Source organism: Phyllostomus hastatus, unplaced genomic scaffold, assembly GCF_019186645.2.
Source record: "Phyllostomus hastatus isolate PE091 unplaced genomic scaffold, TTU_PhHast_1.1 phas_contig_150, whole genome shotgun sequence".
Classification (NCBI taxonomy): Eukaryota; Metazoa; Chordata; class Mammalia; order Chiroptera; family Phyllostomidae; genus Phyllostomus; species Phyllostomus hastatus.
Window position 1 is genome coordinate 22,568,248 of NW_025333611.1, and position 23,530 is coordinate 22,591,777.

A 23,530-nucleotide genomic window follows, 5' to 3' on the forward strand; every position below is an offset into this window, starting at 1 on the left:
AAAGCCACGTGGTCCTCTCTCTCAGGGCCACAGGAGTCCTCACTCAGCCAAAACCACGTGCTTCTCCCCTCAATGACTACAAGGAGGGGGGTTGCCACTCTGCCAAAGCTGAGTGGTGGTTCTCTGCTAAAGCCGCATGGTGATTCTCTCTTGCAGGGCTTTGGGAGTTTCCACTCTGCCAAAGCCAAGTGGTTCTCTCCACTGCCCCAGCCGCGTGATTCTCCTGGCAATGGCTGCTGCATCTGGGTTTAAATCCCCGCGCCAGTCCTCCTCTGCAGCCCCATTTCCGACTCCTCCTACACTCCGCCACACTTGCCCTCAATCTCCCATCCTTTCCAGCTTTTCTGGCTGCCATTGTGGGTCTGGGCAGGTGTGGCCCCATGTCATGGAGCCAATCTTCTCTGAGCTCCCACGAAGGCACTGTAACTCAGGGAACCTGCCCCCCAGTCACATCTTGGGGGGGTCCCTTTCCATCCCCCTGGCCCAGAGCATGGTCATAGCTATTTAGCATATCCAAGCAACCAGCCAAAGGTTATAGGTATGTTAAATGACCATGCCATGGATTAGCTGCAAAGCTGCCCTGCATGCTCTTGCTCTGTGTGCCCCTTCCCCCAACTCACACCTGTCGGGGAAGGGGTGAAGACATTTTAAAATCTCCTGGACATCTTGAGTTCTGGACCCCATTTCATCAAATGCCCATTTGGGGTCCCTCTCTTGGCTGCACCCTGTAACACCCTGACTGGGGATTGAACATGCAACATAGCTATGTGTCCTGACCAGGAATTGAATCTGCAGCCTTTTGGTGTATGGAACAATGCTCCAAACAACTGAGCCACCTGACCAGGGCTCAATTTTTTTTTGATTTATTGATTTTTCTTTGTTTTTAGAAAGAGAGAGAAAGGGGGAGAGAGAGATGTCAATTTGTCATTCCACTTATCCATGCATTCCCTGGTTGCTTCTTGTATGTGCCCTGACCAGAGATCAAACCTGCAACCTTGGTGTATCGGGATGACACTCTACCCCGACAGGGCCAAAAATTGGCCAGTTTTAAATGCACTCACTGTTCAGTAAGATTGGACAAGGGCCGACAGGTTTGTAACCATCATCACAATTATTATATAAAATTGTCCTGTACAATAGAAATATAAGCTACATAATAGAATTTTAAATTTTCCAGTGGCTACATTTTTTAAAGTATAAGAGAAGGGTAAAATTAATTTTAATAGTATTCTTATTCTTATTTAAGTTAATATATCCAAATATCATTTTGACATATAACCAATACAAAAATATATTGAGGTGTTTTACATACATTTTCACGTTAATTCTTTGAAGTCTACTGTGTATTTCACACATACAGAATATTGTAATTCAGAGTAAATTTTCATCAAAAGTTCTTGATTTGTATTTAGTTTTTATAAAATTCGCAGTTGAAAAGGTAGATTAAAATGCCTAAGTTATTCCAAATATACTTAAAGTTTTCTACTATAACTTTTAGTTTTATTTCTTTTAATTTTAATTTTAATTAATCTTAATTTAAATTACATATAATTAAAAACCCAGTCCATATGTGCCATACGTCGAGTGCTCAGTAGCCATACGTGGCTAGAGGCGCCGTATTAGACAGCACGGAGAACATTTCCAGCGCCCCCAGAAGTTACCTTGTGCTCCGGTAACTTGAAGTCACTCCCCTCCTACCACCACCTGGCACTAGCAACCAGTGATCTGCTATTTGTCACAGTTTTGGTTTTTCTATTGTAGGGTGCCACATAAGTGGAACCAGGCATCCAATAGCTTCTTGTTTCTGACTTATGACCTTAACTACATCGACTCTGTGATGTGTCTGTGTTACATTTATCAGTAGTTCCTTTTAATTGCTGAGTAGGATTACATTGTATAGATGTAGTACAGCATTCACCAATGGATAGACGTTTGGGTGTTCTAGTCTGGGGCTGTTATGAATATAGCTATTATGAATGTTCAAATACAAATGTTTATGTGGACATGTGTTTTTATTGTCCCAAATAAATCTCTGCGAGTGGATTGAATAGCGTGTGTTAAACCTTATAGGGAACTACCAAATATTTTCCCGAGTGCCATTTTGCATTCCTACCAGCCGTCTATGAAGTTCCAACTGCTCTACACCCTCACCAATATTTGAGATAGTTGGTCTTAGCAGCTCTAGTAGGTATGCAGTGCTTTTCTTTGTGGTATAAATGTGCATTTTCCTAACAACTAATAATACTAAACATGGTTTCATGTGCTTACTTGCGGTTTGCATATTTCTTTGGTGATCATTAAGTTGTAAGAGTTGTTTTAAACAGGCTAGATACAAGTTCTTTAACAAATATGTGTAGTTTCTGTTTTCTTCCAGTCTTGGCTTGGCTGTGATGTTAATGATTTTATCTGCCGCTGCTGACTGTGGTCCTGCAGGGCCCTCCAAGCCAATGTCCATGCACTCACTTTTTTTTCTCCTGGCCTGCCAGCGTGTGAACAATTACTTCTGCTTTTCTCTCAGAGAGCTGCAGGAGTTGTTGGCATTCTCTTTCCACCTGCGTTGAGGTTGCAGGACTCCGGGCAGGTGTACTCAGCCAGTCTGCACCAACAGTTGTAAATGTCACTCAGGCACTGCAGTGGTTAGACACGAGGCTTCTTCATCTCTGAGGTTATCGCCTCTCTGCGCTCTGCTTTAGAACTTGAGGTACAAGTTCCCACTACTGTCTGTGAGATTTCCCACAGTCTGCCTGTAAGTTCTATCACTCACCAGCCGATCCCAGGACTGGGCTGGGTGAGCCTCGTCTCAGACTCAGAGGACATCCAATTTGGAGGCTTAGCGTTCTGATCTAACTGCTTCCTGCCACTTGGCCAGACTTTGGCCTCCTTCCATAATCAGGCTCTTATGCAATCAACCTGCATTCTTCCTTCTCTTTCTTCCTTACGGAATAAAAGCCAAGCCTTCAGTTTTCCAGGCATTGGTGCTCAGTATTTAAAGCCAAGCTTTTGATCTTCAAAAGTCCTTTTTATTCTCCACTCAGGCACCAGACTCTAAGATTAATATCCCTGTTATAAGTTATAAAACTCTAGTTAGAAACTAAGAAACAAAGAATACTATGCTTTGGTCTTTCTGTCTCGGCCTCTATTTTGAGTTGAGTGCCCAGAGAGAACCATCCCTTTGGCCTAAACACTAGGCTCAAGGAAGAGTGAGAGTTATCTCTTAATTCTACAAAATATCATCCCACGGCAGTTGGCTCTCAGTGGGTCAAGAAGTCTTTAAGAGACAAGACCATCACTAACAACTCAGAGACAGGAAAGCCAGGGCACATTTGGAAAATGACAGTAAAATTGATTCTCACATTGACCATGATACTGGCAGCATCTACCTTTTATTGTGGGTGAACTGCATGGCAACTCTGGCTCAAGCATTTTGTTTCTATTATCCTATAAGGTTGATCATTATTACCCCTACTTTTGCTATTGAGGAAACTGAGGATTCTGATGCAACTGCAGTTTTCCTAAGAGCATCTCCAGGGTTTACACAGCAACCCTATCTGCTTTTAAAGCATTAGAGGGCCCATTTACGACCTGAGAAGTTATTGTGGACCCCAACAAGCTTTATTTTATGTAGGTAAAGTCTATTTATATTTACTTTATTAGACATTAAAACTGAGAGGTTTTTAGAAATATTTAGCTCATTTTAAAATAACAATAATTAACCTCAAGCATACTTTTATGAAAAAAACTCTATTTTGTCAAAATAGTAGTAAGAAAAGTAGTAATGCTTTATGCTTTGTGTATATTTCTTCAATGTCTGGCTTAACAGAAGACATCTGTATTCAGTCTGGAGCGACGCCACACATCGTGTAGCCTCTGGAAATCACTACTGTACACGCATGAGAGAGCGAGAGTAAAAATGGCACTTACAATCTTAGTGTGATGAAAACCATTTTACTCTGTGGATCCCCTTAAAGGAACTTCGGGGACCCCTAGAGGTGCCTAGACTGCTGTACTAGGGTAACTACAAATACATTGATCCCAGTCTAGCAAAAATCTATTGTGTAGACAGAAGAGGTGGGGTACGATTGAGATGTGTAGAGCAGGACCAGATTATGAGAAGATGATGACTAGTGAAGGAGTTTGGATGTTCTGAAAGCACCGCAAAACCATGGATGGCTTTCCCCTTGATAAGAGCTTTGGCAGAGGGTGGGGATTTGTCTGTCAATCAAATGGGTGGAATGGATTGCAAAGAGCAGAGAAATGACAAACAGTAAGAACCCTATGAAGAGGCATTGTGCTATAGTATATCTGGCGACATCTTAGGATTTTGTAAAATAAATAAATAAATAAATAAATGTGTTCATTTGTATGAAATGCAGAGAACAAAGCCTGCTCCAAAGTAAGTGCTATGTCAGAATTTTCACTAGTTGTTGCTGTATAATAGTACTATTGCTATTATTATTCATAGTAAGTGAGCAGTAATAAAAGCCAGAACTTGGCAGAATTAGAGAGATATTTTGTAATAAAGTTCATAGAGTGCTGTTGCCAATTGGATGTGGGGGTGAGAAAATTGAAAATGTTAAGATACTGATACTGACGTTTAACTAATGGAGGGACCTAGGAAGTATTTTGACAAAGAACTGAGCACACACACAATGAGACCCTTAAACAGGTAAAACACAAGATCATATATCAGTTCAGGTCCCTCCCATGTTTTATGTTCTTCAGTGGTTTTTCATCACACCTTGGATTTTATTTTAATTTCTTCTGATAGCCTCCATGACCAGGGTGTTACAATTCTAATTACTTTTCCATTACTTTGGCTCAATATTTTAGTGTCTTGAACCCTCAAAGCTGTTTCCCACCTTGGGGCACTTGCACTATTATTCTCTTTCTTGTCATGTGCCCCCCATCACACCAACCCTTCACGTGGCTGGGTCCTTCAAACCAGCGGCAGGGTTACCTCCTTGAGAGCCGCTCCCTGACCGTCCTGTCCACGGCAGCCTCCCTCCCCCTGAGCATTCTTTCCTCTCACCGCATCAAGTTCATTATCTTCATAAACAGGACATTTCATGAGGACAGAGATTTGGCGCTTCTTTCATCGTTGTTGACATATTGCCTAGGGAAGGTCCTCAGATACAAAGCCTACTTGTCTCATGAGTGAATAAATGGAATCCAGAAGATAGGTCGAAATAGAAAGAGGGCAGTAAAATGTACAGGAATCTGTGCTTTGGTCTGAATTTGTTTGCATTTTAAGTTAGCACCCATAAGCCAGCTACCTTTAATGGGAGCTTCTTGATCTTTTTTACTTCAAAATCACATATGCCTTGATTTTGGGAATCTCTTCAATTATGTTTATCCATGTTGTCAACTGAAGCACTCACCTTTGAAAGTGGCCAAGTTAGCACCAATGGCATAATTGCTCCTTCACAAATGGCAACAGCCTGCCCCTTGCCTCAACTCCTAGCAAAGGAGGATGCTCCCTGCTTCCACACTGCAGCTTCTGCATCCTACATTTGACTCTGCCTGTGTGTGTTCACAGGACCGTGCTGTATTCTACAAGAATAGCAGGTGACTCAGCCATTGGGTGAATGGTGAAAATAACACATTGTTTTAAGAAATGCTGATGTTTCCAGTAGAGTATCTAGCAAAAGAATGGCATAGTTCAATAAATGTTAGGTCCCCCAGCCATTCAGTCACTGAATTGGTAGTATAGAATTCTTATTGGAAAATCATTATCTCTTGGAGATTTGACATTGTTGCTTGATTGTTTCCGAAAAGAATATTGCATTGATGATCTGAAAGTTATTGCCCCATAGATGGGCTGTGTTTCCTTCCAGGAAACTTTTAGGATCTTCCCTGTATTCTTGGTGTTCTGAAAATTTACAGTAATTATGTAGTTATTGGTCTTTTTAAAACAATTAACATAGATACCCAGTGGGTCCTTTCAGTCTGGAACACTCATGTTCTTCAACTGGGGAAAATTTTCTTCAAGTATTTCTTTAATAATTTATTTCCTTTTGATTTCCTATTCAACAGGGAGCTTCCTGGTTTATATTAGTTGGCTGTTGGGCTTATAAAATAATTTCTTAATTTTACTATCTCTAATATTTTATCTATTTGTCCTACCTTTTTTCCTCTGGATTTATTGAGGTATGGCTAGCATAATTTTGTGTTTTTAAGGTTTACCATGTAATGATTTTTGTATACATATACATTGTGATATGCTTACCACTATCAAACTAATATTAAATTAATTAACATATCCACCACCTCACACAATTACTTTATGTATGTTGTGAGCATACTTAGCATCTACTCTTCTGGCAAATTTCAAGTATGCAATACCTAATTACTAACTCCTGTAGCCGCATGCTGCACAATAGTTCTCCAGAACATGTCTATCTTACAACGGAAACTTTTTACCCTTTGAACGATATCTCCCCTTTTCTCCAGTCTCTGGTAACCACTGTTCTTTCTACTCTTTGTTACTATGAATTTGACTTTTAAAAAAAATTTCCTATATGAGATCATGCAGTGTTTGTCTTTCTGTATCTGGCTTATTTTACTTAGAATGTACTCTAGGTTCATCCATGTCATTGCTAATGGCAAGGTTTCCTTCTTTTGTAAGGATGAACAATATTCTATTGTACATGTACATAAAAATATCTTCTTTATCCATTTAGTCATCAACAGACACTAAACTGTTTCCATATCCTGGCTACTGTGAATAATCCTGTAATGAAGCAGGGACTGCGAATATCTCTTAGAGATAGTGACTTTGTTTCCTTTCCAGAGGTGGAATTGCTGGATATTATGGTACTTCTATTTTTAATTTTGTAAGGAAAACATAATTTTTATGGAAAACATACTGTTTTCCATAGTGACTCTATGAATTTACATTACCACCAACGGTGTACAGGGGTTCCCTTCACATCCTCACCAACATTTGTTATATTTTGGCTTTTTTATTATAGCCATCCTCACAGGTACAAGGTGATATACCACCATGGTTTGATTTGCATCTCCCCATATATTAGTGATATTGATATAGTCATATACCTGTGGGCCATTCGCATGTTCTCTTTGGAAAAATATTTAGTCATGTCCTTTGCTCATTTTTAATTGAACTATTTGTTAGTTTGTTATTGAGCGGTGTGAGTCCCTTATATATTTTGGATATTATCCTCTCATCAGATATGTTGTTTGCAAGTATCTCCTATTTCATATGTCACCTTTTCATTTTGGTTGTTTCTTTTGCTAGGCATAAATTTTCTAGTTTTATGTAGTCTCGCTTTTGTATTTTTGCTTTTGTTGCCTGTGCTTTTGTGTCATATAAAAAATCATTTTCAAGATCAACATTAAGAAGCTTTTCCCTGTTTTCTTCTAAGAGTTTTATCGTTTCAGGTCTTATGTTTAGGTCTTGAATGTACTTTCATTTCATTTTTGTATATGGTGTAAGATAGGGGTCCTAGTTCATTTTGTTGTATGTGGACATTCAGTTTTCCTAATACCATTTATTAAAGAGAGCATACTTTCCCCATTGTGTACTCTCGATGCCTTTGTCAAAAATTACTGACTATATATGCATGGTTTTATTTCTGGGTTCTCTACTTTGTTACATTCATCCATTTCCTAGACAATATCTTTTAACCTTCTAATGATTTGATAACCAATTAACCATATTTTTTAATTCCATGAGATTTTCTTATTCTCTATATGTTTCTTTGTAAAGCATCTTGTTCTTGATTTATAGGGGGTATAATATTATTTTTAAAATATTTCTGCTTGTGCTAATTAGGATTTATTTATTTATGTTTTTAAAGTTGTATCTGTCTCCCAGTATGTTTTTGTTTGTCCTGATTTTTTTTAACGTTGTAGATTTTACTCAATCATCTAGCTTATTTTACACGACCCAGTCATATGTGAGAATGAATCAATAGAACAGTCAAATGAATACCAATAGGGCTTATCACTGGCTGGTTGCATAGTAGAATGAGCAGGCAGGAAGATAACTGTACGTTTTGGAATCTCTAAGTGTCAGAATTCAGAGCACTTCCCTTTGGAGACCCAACTTCCACACCCAGCACTATCGTCTACCCCAGATTGTTTTTTGTTTGTTTGTTTGTTTGTTTTTTGTTGTTTGCAAAGAGAAGAACCTTCTATTGTATACTTTTAGGCAGGGGTAGGGAGAGGAGTTAAGCCGTGGGGATGACCAGCAAGTGAATCAATATTTCTCTCTATGGATTTCATTTTAGCACTCTCTCCATATGTAGTCCCCATCTCACGTCATGGTAGTTGTTTCTAAGTCCTGAACCTCTCCAGGTGTCTACAGGTACATGAGTGCTCTCTTTGGCTGTGTCATCTCTCCCCTTCATTTGTCATTGTCCATCCATCAACTTTTCTTCTCCCAGAAACACATGAAACCCATAGTCCATGTAACAGCCGCCCTTATGTTTTCATCGTTGCTGTGAGGTTACATCTGCTTTGCTCCTTTGCTGTCATTTTAAAGAGATCTTGGGGAAAAGAGATGACCAATGTATATCTAGTTCAGTAATATCCTTAATTTCCTTTTTCTGCTTGTCCTACATCAAGGAGAACCATTACCTTCTTAAGAGGCAAAGCCAGCCTCTGCTGCTTGAGTTACTTCTATGTCCTGGAAATTTGTTTTCAAGTAGAAAAGCTATCTTCTTGGACAGTTTGAGCCCCTGCTTTTTCCCAATTACACCAAGTTTCTGTGCTTAGAGGTATTGACAACTGCCTCTTATGCTTTTAAATCTTGAAATATTCAGTTTTATTTGATGTGTAGGTGTATAATATTCTGAATAATAGAGAAGTGAATCACCAAAAACACAGAAATAGACTTAAAAATTTTTCCAACAAAAAACTTCTTTATAGTTTTATAAATTCTCACCACCATAGGATGCTCTCATCTGAACAAACGTTTTGAGAGGAAAATCATTTTACTGACTGTTTAGGTATTTTTCAAAGAATTGTGGGAATTATAGTTCTGTTCTTTTTATAAGTGTTTAGTATGTACTTACTGGGTAAAGGGCCTTGAACAGAACTTTCCAGGGGAAACTCAAGTAGAACCATTATGTAGAATATTAAGTGGAGCTAGTTGGTTAAGACTCAGGTAAAACTGGGTTCAAATCCAGATCTACCCATTCCATTCACTCTAAGATAGTTAACATTGCTAAGTCCTAATTTCCTCAATGATAAGTGGTAGTAATAAACCTTCCTTTGTGGGTTTCATCATGAGAGAGAAAACTAAGTTGTATCTAAAGAAATAAGCACAATGCCTGCTAGTTGGTAAGCACCCATTAAATGGTAGCTGGTTTGATTATGGGGTAAACAGCCTGTATAATGTCATTGCTTACCATATTCTTAAAAATATGGGGGAAGCACTTCTTCCTAGAAACAGCAAAGTTTGTATAACTCCACAAGGCTTAGACTTAGGTCTCCTTAATGTTTCTCAGTCTGCCTTTGTATAAGCTCATTCTATTTTGCCCAGCCTTGAGAATGTTAGAACACTGAGCCAGGCCATCACCTAGTCGATATTATTTAGCCCAATGAATAGACAAACAGTAATGACTCCTCAGAATGGTTTGCTTTGCCATTTTAATAATTACTTATTGAAGAATCACTGACTAATCTGTGACCTGACAGGTTTTGACATCTCCCAATTATGTGTACATTGGAATCTACAGGTTAGAGTTGTCCTTTTCTATGGTGAAGCTGGAGTTTGGAACTCCTAATTTGCCTAATCAGGTGGGTCCAGAAGCTGGACGGAGATGGATTCTTTTGACAACATTCACATTGGTTTCAAGAGAAGCTATAGGCATACTACAAGGTGGTGTGGAAATATGCGGACGTTGCTAAATTTGTAGGAATGAATTTATGTATTTACTTCGAGCCTACTAGTTAACTATTCATAAACTGGGGAAGGAAAATCAGTTCTAGTCTTTACAGACAGCTATTACTTACTCAGTCTTACAATGCACACAGTGCTGAAATGACCCAATAAACTGCTGACGAGACACTGAGTCTTTAATTCATAGATCCATTTAATGAATTTTATTTCATATGTCAGACACTGTATCAGAGACTGGGAACCGGTGGTGATGTGAAACCTCCCTTTGTCCAGCATCTCTGCATTATAGACAATTCCCACCCTATAGTCACTCAGGAGCCGTCTCTGTTATAAGACCAACTGTCAGGGTATCACAGTGCTTGTAACCCTTATTTTACTTATGAATGGCCCCAAAGTGCACAAGTAGTGATGCTGGTAATTCAGTTATGCCAGAGAAGCCATAAAGTGCTTCCTTTCAGTGAAAAGGTCTGTATGTATAGAAAAATCTTAGTGTATATAGGGTTCAGTTCTATCTGACATTTCAGGCACCCACTGAGGGAGGGTCTTGGAACATATCCCTTATAGAGAAAGGAGACTACTGTACCGGCCAGAGGCAAAGGGATGCTTGACAAGGAGGGAAACCTTGGGAGGTAGACTGAGGCTCAGTATAGACTGGGAGGTCTTCACTTGAGCATTTAGCTCTGTAATCAAGTTGTGAGTTCCTTGTACCTACAAAGGTGGGTAACTGTAGGTACCTACCAGTACCTACAAAGGCTAGAGCTAAGCACATAGTAGACAGGTAGTAGCTGTTCAATGTTGGATGAATTTATGCCTTTATTATGAGCCTAGTGACAGGAACAGTTTCACACTCCCTTGTAATGAAACCGTGTCTTTGAGTTAGGTTTTTTTAAATGGAGGTGGATAAGAAAAGAAGCAGATCTGCCAAAACAATTCAAGAATGGAAATCGGAAAGGCAAATAAATCTGGCATCCATGTGAGCAACAACAGAGCATGTAAAAACGACAGTGTGCAGCCCCCATACCAACAGCTAGCATTGATAGTGTGGGGGTTAGACACCATGGACTGGTTTAAACGTGTTACAGATATTGATGCACATAATGTTTACAACAATATTATGGAGGAGATACTATTATTATCAGAACTTTGCAAAAGAAATTGAAGCACAGAGTAATTTAAAAAGTTGTCTAACACAAAGCTAAGAAATATCACAGTCAAGATTTGAACTTAGTCTGGTTTTCAAAATTCATGCCGTTAGCCATTTGCCTAGAACATCTGACTGACCCATCTCAGAAAGGCAGCTTACATCTGGCCAGACATCATTAAGTACTATGTATGTGATAACTAGTATCATTCTCCATATCAAAATATGCATGGGAGGTGGTGGTACTATAATTCTAAATGTGCATTCCATTTCAAACCTTTCTTTGGTCCCAGGTCTTCCATTAAACCCACCCCATTTCTTTTTCTGCCACAAGGAGTCAGCATTTGGAGGCAGGAAGTACTCCGAACTTTGTTTTGGGGGGAGAAAGTCCAAAACCTTCATCTAATTCTTTTTTTTTAAAGAGGGAAGGGAGGGAGAAAGAGAGAGAGAGAAACATCAATGTGTGGTTGCTGGGGACTGTGGCCTGCAGCCCAGGCATGTGCCCTGACTGGGTATCGAACCTGCAATGCTTTGGTTCGCAGCCCGTGCTCAATCCACTAAGCTACACCAGCCAGGGCTAATTCTTTTTTTTTTTTTTAGTCCCTTCCACTTCTTTCTTTTTTCTTTTTCTTTTATATTCTTATTTATTTATTTTTAGAGAGAGGGGAAAGGACAGAGAAAGAGGAGGAGAGAAACATCAATGTGTTGTTGCCTCTCACATGGCCCCCACTGGGACCTGGCCCACAACCCAGACATGTGCCCTGACTGGGAATTGAACCAGCGACCCTTTGGTTTGCAGCCTGCACTCAGTCCACTGAGCTACACCAGCCAGGGCAAAACCTTCATCTAATTCTTAAAAGGATCTGTGACAGTAAAATGTTAAAGTCACTACTCAAGGCCTATGCTAATTTTCAGATGCAATTTCATAAACTTGCGTTACAATACTTTGTTCACCCTTGTGATGCTGTTCAGAAGCCAAATAGAAATTACAGAGGCCTCTATCTGAGGGATATTTAATATAATTATTTTACTGTGCATGTATCCCAGTAATATTTATTGAGTTTTAAAATATATACAGCCTTACTTACAAGTTCAAGGTCCATATAGCTCTTGAATTCTGGCTTTTGTAACCTATCTCACTAGTATAAAAGTGCCAGGGTGGCAACCTTGCTTGCATAGTACCTTGAACTTGTCAAAACCTTTTCCCCCCCGCAATGGGCTCTGTTTACCATATGATATGTCCTGGAGCTTCCAAAGGTGACTGCCTGTACTTAGAAGTTTCCCTCCAAAGGAGACAGTGGCAGAATGTGGTGGGTAGGGAAAGGATGCTTTGTGCCGATTCTCGGTGATCACAAGGGCTTCCTTCCCAGACCTCTGCAGCTGAGGTTCAAGGAGACTGATGCAGCCACTCCTGTACTCACCCTGGCCCACCTCAGGGCAAACAATGGAGAGGAAGGGGAGGAGAGGAGCTCTGTTACCTCTGTTTTTTCTAGGACTGGCCTCCACAGCTTTTTTGAGAGTGGCCATTTCTCCCCTTGATACTGACCTTGAAATACTAGGGAGTTAAGCCAACTTAATTGTCCAATAACTTTCTATTTACCCTCTTAAGAAAAAGTGGTATTTTAAAAAATGTTTAATTGTCCAATAACCTTCCATTTATCCTCTTTAAAAGAAGTTGAGTAGAGTCATGGGGTCAGGGAACTGGCTGAGCACTGGAGCCAGATCACCCGGGGCCACACGGTGGGACTATCAACAAATCACCAGGTGATCTGGGCATTTTTCCCCTAGACTTCATTTTCCTCATCAGCAAAATGATGAGTTAGACCCAGTGATCTTTAAGACCCCTTTTACTTTTTTAAGATTTTATTTATTTATTTATTTTTAGAGAAGGGGAGAGAGGGAGAGAAACATCAATGTGTGGTTGGCTCTCCCATGCCCCCTACTGGGGACCTGACCCACAACCCAGGCTTGTGTCCTGACTGGGAATGAAGCTGCAACCCTTTGGTTCACAGGCCAGCACTCAATCCACTGAGCCACACCAGCCAGGACTAAGCCCCCTTTCATTTTGAACCTTGCTGGATGTGTGCTTGGCATTACCAGAGTTAGCCAAACTGTAAAGTTTAAAGGAAGAGTTCCTAATACTGTCCTCACTTCTGACATCAACTATAAATCTTGGGGGCTTCCAAGCCTACCCTCAGTTTCAGTAACTCTCTGGGACACACAGAACACAGAAAGTTTTGTATACACCATTACAGTATATTACGGGGAAAGGGGAGAAATGTAAGTCAGCCAATGGCAGAGAGATGCATAGGGCAGAGTCTGGGTGGGTTTCAAACTTGAACTTTCCATTGTTTCAGAACACATCACCCTCCTGGCATTGATGTGTGACAGTGTGTATAGAGTACTGCTAACTGCGGAAGCTTACCTGAGCCTGGTGTTCAGAGTTTGTATTGGCCTTTCATTATGTAGGCATGATTGATTGAACTTAGACTTCAGGTCAACTGGCCCCACCCTAAATCACATAGTCTTTCTGGTGTGGGCAGCCCCCACTCTAACAAAGACAATGCCATCAGGTATGACATAGATGACCTCCCAGAAGACTAGGGTAAAGGCCAGACCTCATTTTGGGCAAGGCCAATGGATGAACCAGCCACCTAGGTTTATTGTTCATTAAGATTCTCTCCTGAGTGGTCTTCATTATTAAGCAAACACACATTGACTCTTTTATTCTTTCAAAAGGTACAGTAGGATAACCAATATGTGCCAGGCACTGATCTAGGTGCCAGGTATATAGCAAGGAACAAAACATCCCTGTCTGCCTGAATATTCTCTTCTACTGGCATAATAACCAAATCAAATACATCCATACTGTCAGGTGGCAATGGAGGGATGGGGAGTGAAGAGAGAGGAGTGCTATCATGTTTTATACCGAGTAGGCAAGGGAGGCAGCTCAGAAAGTCAATGCTGGAGCAGACACCTGAATGAGGGGAAGCACTAAGCTATGCTCCTGTCTCAAGGAAGGCCCTTGGGAACAGCACGTGCAAAGGTCCTGGTGTGCTTGGCAAACAGTGAGGATGCCACTGAATCTATGTGTACAGTGGGAGGAGCAGGTGGAGACAAGAGTTGGGGGTGCTACAGGTGAGAAGTGGAAAAATAATAAGCATAGAGCTATAGCTAGAGCCAGATCTTTCCAGCATTTTAAGGAACTTTTACTCTGAGTAGAAAGCCAATGGAGGACTTTAAGAGATTTGCATTTAAGAGGAGCATTATGCCTGCTGGCATAGAAACCACCCTGTGAGGACAGGAAGGAGGGGTGGGACACTGGTTAGCATCTAGTGAAGCAGCAAAGGTGGGATGTGATGGTAGTTGGAGCATGGTAGGTATAGCAACGGTCCAGACATATTTTGAAGTTAAGAAATGGCAGGATGTGCTGATGGACTGGAAGGATGTGGAGAATGAGAGCGGAATCAAGGAACAGGAAGTTGGGGCAGGTAGGGTGGGGGTGGCATGAGGGACTGATTACCTCGTTAGATACCCAGTGAAATGTCGCACGGCTGTATCTGTCATGTCAGTTTGGAGGTCAGGGGAGTGGTTTGTGCTCGACATCCAAGTGTGGGGTTTTGTCACCATGTGAGTGACAAGCCGTGAGACTGGATGAGGTCACTGTGGATGGGACTGTGGATAGAAAAGTATGAGACCTTTGACATCTGGGTTGCTCGTACATCTAGAGGTTGAAACAGTGAGGAAGAGCCAGCAAATGAGCCTGAGAACAAGCGTGCATCTGCACTGAGGGAGCGGGAGCATCAGGACTGCTGCTCAGGGACCGGAGAAGAGAAGACCGTAGGAGCAAGTGAGTGCCCGACCGCAGGCACAAAACTCTTCGCAGGCGTGTGTGAAAGGCAGTGGTGCCTCTAGTTCAGTAAGTTCTCAGAAATGTATCCACTTATCATGTGACAATATAATCCTACTCTTTAATCTAAAAGACTAATAAGAGTTCACAGTCAGACTTCTATAACTGTACCTTTAAATTTCTCCACCTTTAGTGGCCATAATAGAGACCAGATGCCCAGATGTGAAAATATATACATTTTTTGGGCCATGACATCTGACGATCTGGCTTCTTCTCCTAGCTAGAATTAAAGCCGTAGGTCGGTGTTGAACTAACAGTTGGCCTATTGGGGTGGTGACCATTACAGTGACCAAACTACACCTTTCTTCCTGTCTGTTATATATTGTTATATGGCGGCACGTTAGCAGTTTTAGAATTTTGATTTTTTTAGTTCTATTAATTCAGCTTACCAGTTTTTGGGGAAAATGCAGATTGAGTTCAAATTTACTATAATATGTGATGTATATGTATATGTATATGTATATGTTGGTGTGTCTCTATATGTTTTCGCAATTCAGTTTGTGTTTAAATAGTTATGAGGTTCATCACATTAGTGTTGCTTACTTTGGTTTAGCATTACAATCTAATTCAAATCTTTAGTAGATAGAAATTTTCTCTTTGACAGACCTTGATAAACCTCATTTTGTGAATGAAGTAACACATTTGGAATAGTTCCTGTATGCCAGGGGTGTCAAACTCATTTTCACTGGGTGCCATATCAGCCTTGCAGTTGCCTTCAAAGAGCTGAATGTAGTGTTAGGACTGTGTAAATGTAACTGCTCCTTAACTAGGGGCAAGGAGCTCGGCGCTGCCGCAGGATAGAAACAAGGTGCTGGCCTGATAAAACACAGTGGAGGGCTGGATTCGGCCCACGGGCCTTGTGTTTGCCACCTGTGCTCTCTGCTATAGTTACAAAGTGGGTGTTGTCATTGAGCCCTAGAAATGTGGTTAGTTTTGAGAAGTGCTGTGAGCTTAAGATGCACACCAAGGTTTGACATGAAAAAAGAATGCAATTAATAATTACATATTGATTATATGTTGACATAATATTTTGGATATATTCGGTTAGGTATTTTTATTTTCAAAACATTTAAAATATTTTAAAAAAATTATTAAAAGTAACTTCATCTGTTTCTTTTCATTTGCTAATGTGGCAACTTGAAAAAGTGACAATTACATGTGTGGCTTATGTTATATTTCCATGGGATAGAGCTGTTCTATGCATTTGATAACATATACGTTTACATCACTGTCTTTCAGTTTCCTGGTGAGAAGAAAATAACTTTTGGTCTTTTCACTACAAGGTTTCATCCTAAAAAGTATATCATGACATCAAAAAAAACCCAAAAATTTTCTTACTACAAAAAATGATACATGTTCTAAATTTTCTTTGACAAAAGTATGAACCATAAAACCACACATAACTACTGTCAAGTATTTTTACACACATTTTTTAAATTAAAAATTGGGACCAGTCATTATATGTTGTTTTAGGACTTTGAAACAATGTAACATGAACATCTATCCTTATAATACCTTTAAACTTTTCTGCACTAAGTAAAACTCATGGATATATTATACTTCCAGAAGTAACAGAGGCTTATGAAAGCAGTGATAGTTTTTAATTACAGTTTACATTTGATATTATTTTACATTAGTTTTAGGTGAACAGCAGAGTGGTTAGACATCATATACTTTACAACGTGTTTCCCCAATATTTCCAGTACCACCTGGCACCGTACATATTTATTATAACAATATTGATTTACATTCCCTATGCTGTAATGATTTTATAATTGCCAATTTGTCCTTAATCCCTTCGCCTTCTTCACCCAGTCCCCCCTCCCCTCTGGCACCGTCAGTCTGTTCTCTGTACTATGAGTCTGTTTCAGGTGTGTTCGTTCATTTATTTTGTTCTTTAGCTTCCACGTGTAAGTGAAATCATAGGGTATTTGTCTTCCTATGACTGACCTATTACACTTAGCATGATACCCTGTAGGTCCATCCACGTTGTTGCAAATGGCAAGATTTCTTTTTTTTTTTTATGGGCCAAGTAATCTTCCATTGCATATATGTACCACAGGTTTTTTAATTCGCTTGTCTATTCATGGTCACTTGGGTTGCTTTGATAGCTTGGCTATTGTAAATATGATAGCAGTGATCTCTTAATTTTTAATACCAGCTTCATTGAGATATTGGACCATAAAAAGCCATGCTTTTAAAGTATTCAGTGCAGCAGGCGGCGTTTAGTATATTCAAGGGTATGCAGCAGTTGCCCTTATGCAATTTTAGAACCTTTCCATCACTCCCAAAAGAAATCCCAAACTCATTAGCAGTTACTCCCATTCCTCCAGCCCAGCCCCGAGCAACCACTAATCTACTTTTTGTCTCTATGGATTTGCCCATTCTGAACATTTCAGATAAATGGAATTATATAGTCATTTATGGCAGGCTTGTTTCACTTAGTATAATGTTTTCAAGATTTAACCATGTGGTAGCATGTATCAGTACTTCATCCTCTTTCATAACTGAACAATTCATGATGTAACGATGATATGATATAAAATGGATATACCATGTGGTTCATGTATAGCAATGGATAGATCACATTTTGTTCATCCACCTGTCACATTGAGAAATATTTGGGTTGTTTCCACCTTGGGGCTATCATGAATAACACTGCTATAAGTATTTGTGTACAAGTTTTGGTGTAAATATGTGTTCTCAATTCTCTTGGGCATATACCTAGAAGTGAAATTGCTGGGTTACACAGTCACTGTGTTTAACATTTGGAGGAACTGTGAAACCGTCTGTGCTGCCCCTTCACTTTGCAATCCTGTGAGCAGTGTGTGAGGGGTCCAGTTTTGCCACATCCTCACCAACACAGCAGCAGTGGTTTTCAACAGAGAGGGCATTCATTCCTAAGAAGGGCGAGTCAGAATCTAGTGGTGGGTGGTTTGGAAACGACTCCCAAAGTTCCCGCTGCAACCTCAGCACACACCCTATCCATACACAGAGCTAGGCTCCTCTTTGGTTGGCTTTGGGTATATTATTTACTTATTTCTAAATATTAGCCGTAGCAACATGGAGGTAATAGTGGTACTTATCTTGTAAGGGTTGTTGTTAGAATTAAATGAGATAATGCTAATTGAAACTGTTTACACCATGCCTAGTACATAATAGATCTCAACAAGTGTTAGCTACTAATATTATATCAAAGGCCCAGTAGTTTCATTTTATATAAACATACCATACTTCGCCTAGCCAAGTCTATTGTCAGGCATTTGGTTTGTTCTCAGGCTTTCATCCTTATTAACAATGCTCCAAGAAATAGCTTTGCAGCTAAATTTTTGCCCACATTCATGATTGGTTACCTAGGATGAACTCTGGAAAGTGTTATTGTTTGGTGCATTTTAAAGAAATGTGGAAGTCATTTCCATATATATATATTTAAATTATACTGAAATTTTACTTTGAGAAATGTAATCAAGTACTAGACAGTGTTGTTAAACCTAACAAACATAATGCAGAGTTAGGAGAGCCTAAATTTAATTCAAAAACCACTGATGAGAAAAGGTACAAGGGGATATTCTCTCTCAGGGTCTCTGATCTGGATTCTCAGATTCCTGTGCCTGTTCTGCCACTGCATCAGTATCCGAACCGGACAGGTGGAAGAACTCCGTGAAATCAGACACACTGGAGGTTTCTGTTTTGCATTTAGGCAAATCAAGGGCACAAGTAGGATGACAACGGGGCTTGAATAGTGGAAAAGAATGGGGTGTCAAGAGTGGGCTTTGAGCCCTGGCTAGTGTGGCTCAGTTGGTTGGCGCATCAGCCGGTACCCAAAGGGCTGCAGTTTGGATCCCCAGTCAGTGCCCATGCCTAGGTTACAGCCCACATCCCCAGACCGGGTGCATATGATCCCCGGTCCCAGTGTGTAGAGGGGCAACCAGTTGATGTTTCTCTCTCCCATCAATGTTTCTCTCTCTCCTTTCCTCTCTGTCTAAAATCAGTGAAAAGATGTCCTCGGGTCAGGATTGAAAAAAGAGATTAGGCGTAGACCTAATGTTCCTTACGTTGTCAGGCCTAGGATCCTTTCAGAAGCAATTACTCCCAGGTCTACCCTGGCAATTCATATCCAGCCTGAAAGGGATCAAACAAAGGCATCAGGTTCCCTCTGATGAATATGGGGAAGCTTCATGGTAATGGCAGGATTTTAATTATTGAACATTATGGCTGAGTTCGGTTGGATAGTGAAATGCTCTGGAATTTGAGAGACTTAAGTGTCATGACATTGGAAGAAACTACACAGTACAGGGATGAACAGGAAAGTGTATCAGCAAGTACATATGTGTTTCTGTTGGTGTGCTGGTAAACATTTAACAGCCAGCTCTTAAGAAAAAAAGTTCTGATTTATATAGTGGTTTTTTTTTCATATTAGAACCATGCCACTATGGTAGATTTCAGTTTTTAAGCTACCATGTCACTCAAAGTGGAATGGGAAATGTGTACAATCATCACAGTTGGCCCGCAGCAGCCAGTACATGTCAGCTTCAGCACACCACTGTGTATTTTCAAAAGTTGCTCTACTTGGATAATTGAGGGGACATTTTACTACATGAAATCCATGAAGAGTCCAGAGTCTCAAATTACTACACTGTCTTAAGAGCAAGATGTTTTGTTTCCTCTTCCTAGGTTAAATGTCACATTCAAAGATCACTCATGTGGTATTACATGTTGTCATATAACAAAAAGGAATGGAAAATGTTGCTAGAAATTCAAGAGGTCATCCTCTGGGCAGTCAGCACACAAGCTAACCCAGAAAGGTGTGCATTCAGTGCTTAGTGATCCTAGAGAGGCATTCCATGTGACTTTTTGGTGAAGAAACGTGATTAGTTCTGCACATGCAAAATGCAAAAATCAAGTGAGGATAATCCTAATCCCTTCCATTTGCACAGGACTTTGTAGCTGATACAGGGCTTTTTGCATAATGGTAAAATGCCCTGCATCCAATTTCTAGCTGCTCATTAAGACAGACTGATAGATAGTAAAACTTGGGTTTCTAGGTGACTTTTGTTCACATGAATGTTCACAGTGATTGGCTTGTAGTGCGTCTCTCCATTTCTCTGCACATGGAGACCCCAATGAGCCACTGCTAGGAAGAAGAAGTGACATTTTAGTGAGGCCCGGCAGCAGGCCCAGCCTGAAGAAACCACTTTCCGTACATGTCTCCGAAGCCACTCAACAACCCTATGAAGTAGTTCCTATTATTTCCTTCCATTTTGCAAATACAGAGGCTCAGAGATGTTAAATTACTTGCCAAAGGTCATGAAATTCATAAATGCTTGAGCTGGGACACGAACCAGGACTGTCTGACACCTAAAGCCTATCTATATTAAGACTCTCCAGACTGGCTTAGGTCAAGGGTTTTAATAACATTGTAGATATTTAATGTGCTAATTGGACAGGATGACCTCAAAGGTTCCAGGGTAGGCAGCACTAACCTAACTTGGGGAAGGGCATATGGGAGTGATGGGGGAAGGGGACCATGACAAGGGTGATAAAAATGAACGTGTCCACAGGCTGTCATGCTGAATTGTGTAACTTAAGAAGGCTGTGTATTTGCAATTAGCCTTTTCTGTGTCAAGCACAAGCCTGAATTAGGTCAGCCTTTCAGAGACTCTCTGCTGACCCCTTTGTAGCCTGTGGCTCCCTTTATATAAACTGTAAATTAGACACGGAGTTCCATGATAGAGCAGAGGTCAACTAGACATCTGATGCACTGAGGTTGCTAATATGGTTGGTGCTTAAATATTTGTTCACTGTTGATGGTGGTGATGATAGTAAATCCTCAACAAGTAACAAATGTATTATTTCCAAGCATTACCTCATTTAATCCTCACAATAATTCCATGAAGGATTTGTCTCCCTAATTTATAGATTTAAAAAAAAGCTGCATGGCTTAGGGAGATCTTGTAACTTGCTCACATTCATGATATATGGCAGAAAATCAGCTTTGCCTGATACTGGAGCCTTGGCAGTTAACACTATGGTACAGTAACATAGAGCTATAGTTATTGATTTATATGCATTTGTTATATTTCTAAGAGAGCATATATTAAAATCAGATGATAGGATTTAAGTTCTGTGAAGGAAGGAACTCCTTTGTTATAACCATATCCCCAGCACCTAGAACAACTCTTGGCACTTACTAAGTGCCTGGTGAGTACTTTTGGTGCACATGCATACAAAATGGGTAGGAACAATTATTTCAGTAGGAATAGGAGTGACAAGCTAGAAAATTAATGGCTCACAACAGGTTTTGCTGTCAGGGTAGGTTCTGTTTTGTTTTTTGTGGGTTTTTTGGCAAGCATTTTAGCAAGGGATGAACTATAGAACTGAAATATTACTGAAAAAATTTAGTAATTTACTCATTCATTGAACAAATATGTATCACCAACAAATACATACATTTATATATATATATATATATATTTTAGAGAGATGGGAAGGGAGGGAGGGAGAGAGGGAAAAAACATCGATGTGAGGGAGAAACATCGACTAAGGGCCACAACCTGGGTATGTGCCCTTACTGGGAATCAAACCCACACTGGCCAGGGCTCCATTCAACAAATCTAATTGCACATCTACTAAATGCCAGACGCTTAATATCAGAAATATACTGAAAATAATTGACAATAATAAGGAAACAACTATTGCAAAATGAAACATTCCATGAAGAAAACCAAGAAGAAGACAGAGACAGAAACTATCAGAGGAAGGGACTATGGTGTTGTCAGAGAATTCCTCAGTGAAGCAGGAGCAGCTCAGCTGAGCTGCTAGGAATGCCAGGAACACAAGGAAGGGAGGTGCAAGGAATGACACGTGCAAATGCCAAAAGCTTTGAAAAGAACTTGACATGTTGGAGGGATAGAAAGCAGGTCAGCAAGCCAGTCTTCCAAGGAATGGTCTCTGTAGTCCTCTTACCCCCACACGATTGCCCAGGGCTTCCTCCAGCCTCTCCCCTCCTTTACTACACATCATTGTGTTAAAGCTCCACGGCAACAGCTTTATTTTGCTTGGTTGTGGGTGGAGGAGCTAGTTCCTTATTGTTCATAATAGAAAAGTGAGATCACAAAATAGGAACCCTGACGTCTACCTAATCCACAACTTGTGTCTTCAAGACATTTTTTAAAAGTCTGTACTGTTGAATAAATGCAGGAAGAACTTTGCAGGAAACTCAAGAGAACATTTAGTAAGCCCAGAGGATTGATGGACAGAGTGAACATTGCTCTCCATGGTCACAGGGGAAGATTCCTCAGGCACAGCCTGGGTCTACCTGACTGACCATGCAGCTCTGTTCCAATCCAGCCCATGTTCCAGGATGATACGAGGGAGATTTCCCACATACTATTTTTCCAAGGCTTCCTGTTGCAACATAAGGCCATTTCAACTGGAAGCAAAGTGCTTCCTCACCACTCTGAGATGAGCTTAGCTTTTTTCTCCCTCCACCTCTTCTCCTGGTTCCTCATTATGACAACATGCAAGAGACGCTAGACTGTATAACTCCAGTTGAGCTGACCACTGGAGCCTTGGTGACGGATGCAGCTTATCACGTGGAAAAACCAGCTCAGCAACTGCTGCTGAAGAGAATGGAATCAACTCATACCAGTCTTCATCTATTACTGGGATTTCATAGATGGTTTTTCAACCAACAGTCAAACAAACATGTAAGACTTAACCACCAGATGAGAATAAAAAGGAATCTCTCATACACTAAACTTCCCTTCCCCCCCAAAAATTATATCAAAAAACATTCCTATTCTGTCCTCCCAGAGACATGCTGTCACTTTCTGGAGAAGGGGACAATTCCATTTTCCACCTGCCAGAAGCATCTATTCTTCATGGAAATCTAATGGCAATTCCCAACCTCAGTTAAGGCCTTGTTTTCCCATTTTTTTTGAACTTCAAATACTTTCTAAATTGTGTTAGCCGAAGCATTGTATGTATATAATTAACTCACAGGTCCCTCTGGGCTCGTGTAGCTGAACTCGTGGAGCTTAACTGAGCAAGACATTTGCTGATGTTTCCTCCTGCAGTGACGCCCACTGGAATGAATCCCTTCCATGAGAGGGGACCGGGTAAATGAATTTCTCAGATAGGCTTTCTAGTGAGTTGGGTTGCTTTATAAATGTTTGTTTGTTTCATAACAATAATGATCTAATTTTCTTGCGAACACAGACTTTGCAATTTGGAGAAACGTGGGGGTGGGGGGAGTAGGGAATTTGGTGTCTTCCTCCTAGTTGAAGAAGGAACTGGCCTCTCTTTCGTATTCCCTGGCTCTTTGAAATTCCCTGAGTGGCAGTGGATCTCTGTGGGCAGAAGAGCAAATGTGTTGAGAGCAAATGTAAGCCGGCCCTGCAGTGTCCTGTTTTCACAGGCAAAAACCACAGGAAGGCCTACAGCGCTTTGTCCAAAACCAAGTGCAAAGGGCCAGGAGTGGACTTGTTCAGACCGACTGTGTTGACTAGATTCGTACACAGCTCAGCCTTCAGAATCTCTGTCTGTGTAGACATAAAAGCCTACAGTTAGATGTTTATGATTCTGTTTGAATGAAGTAGTCAGTTGTGAT

At 40.5% G+C, this 23,530-nt stretch overlaps 1 protein-coding gene across 4 annotated transcripts in view; it reads left to right on the top strand.

Moving 5' to 3' along the window:
- Window positions 1-23,530, top strand: part of PPP2R2B (protein phosphatase 2 regulatory subunit Bbeta) — a 407,391-nt gene that overhangs the window by 129,886 nt on the left and 253,975 nt on the right. The gene's annotated exons all lie outside the window — the stretch shown is intronic.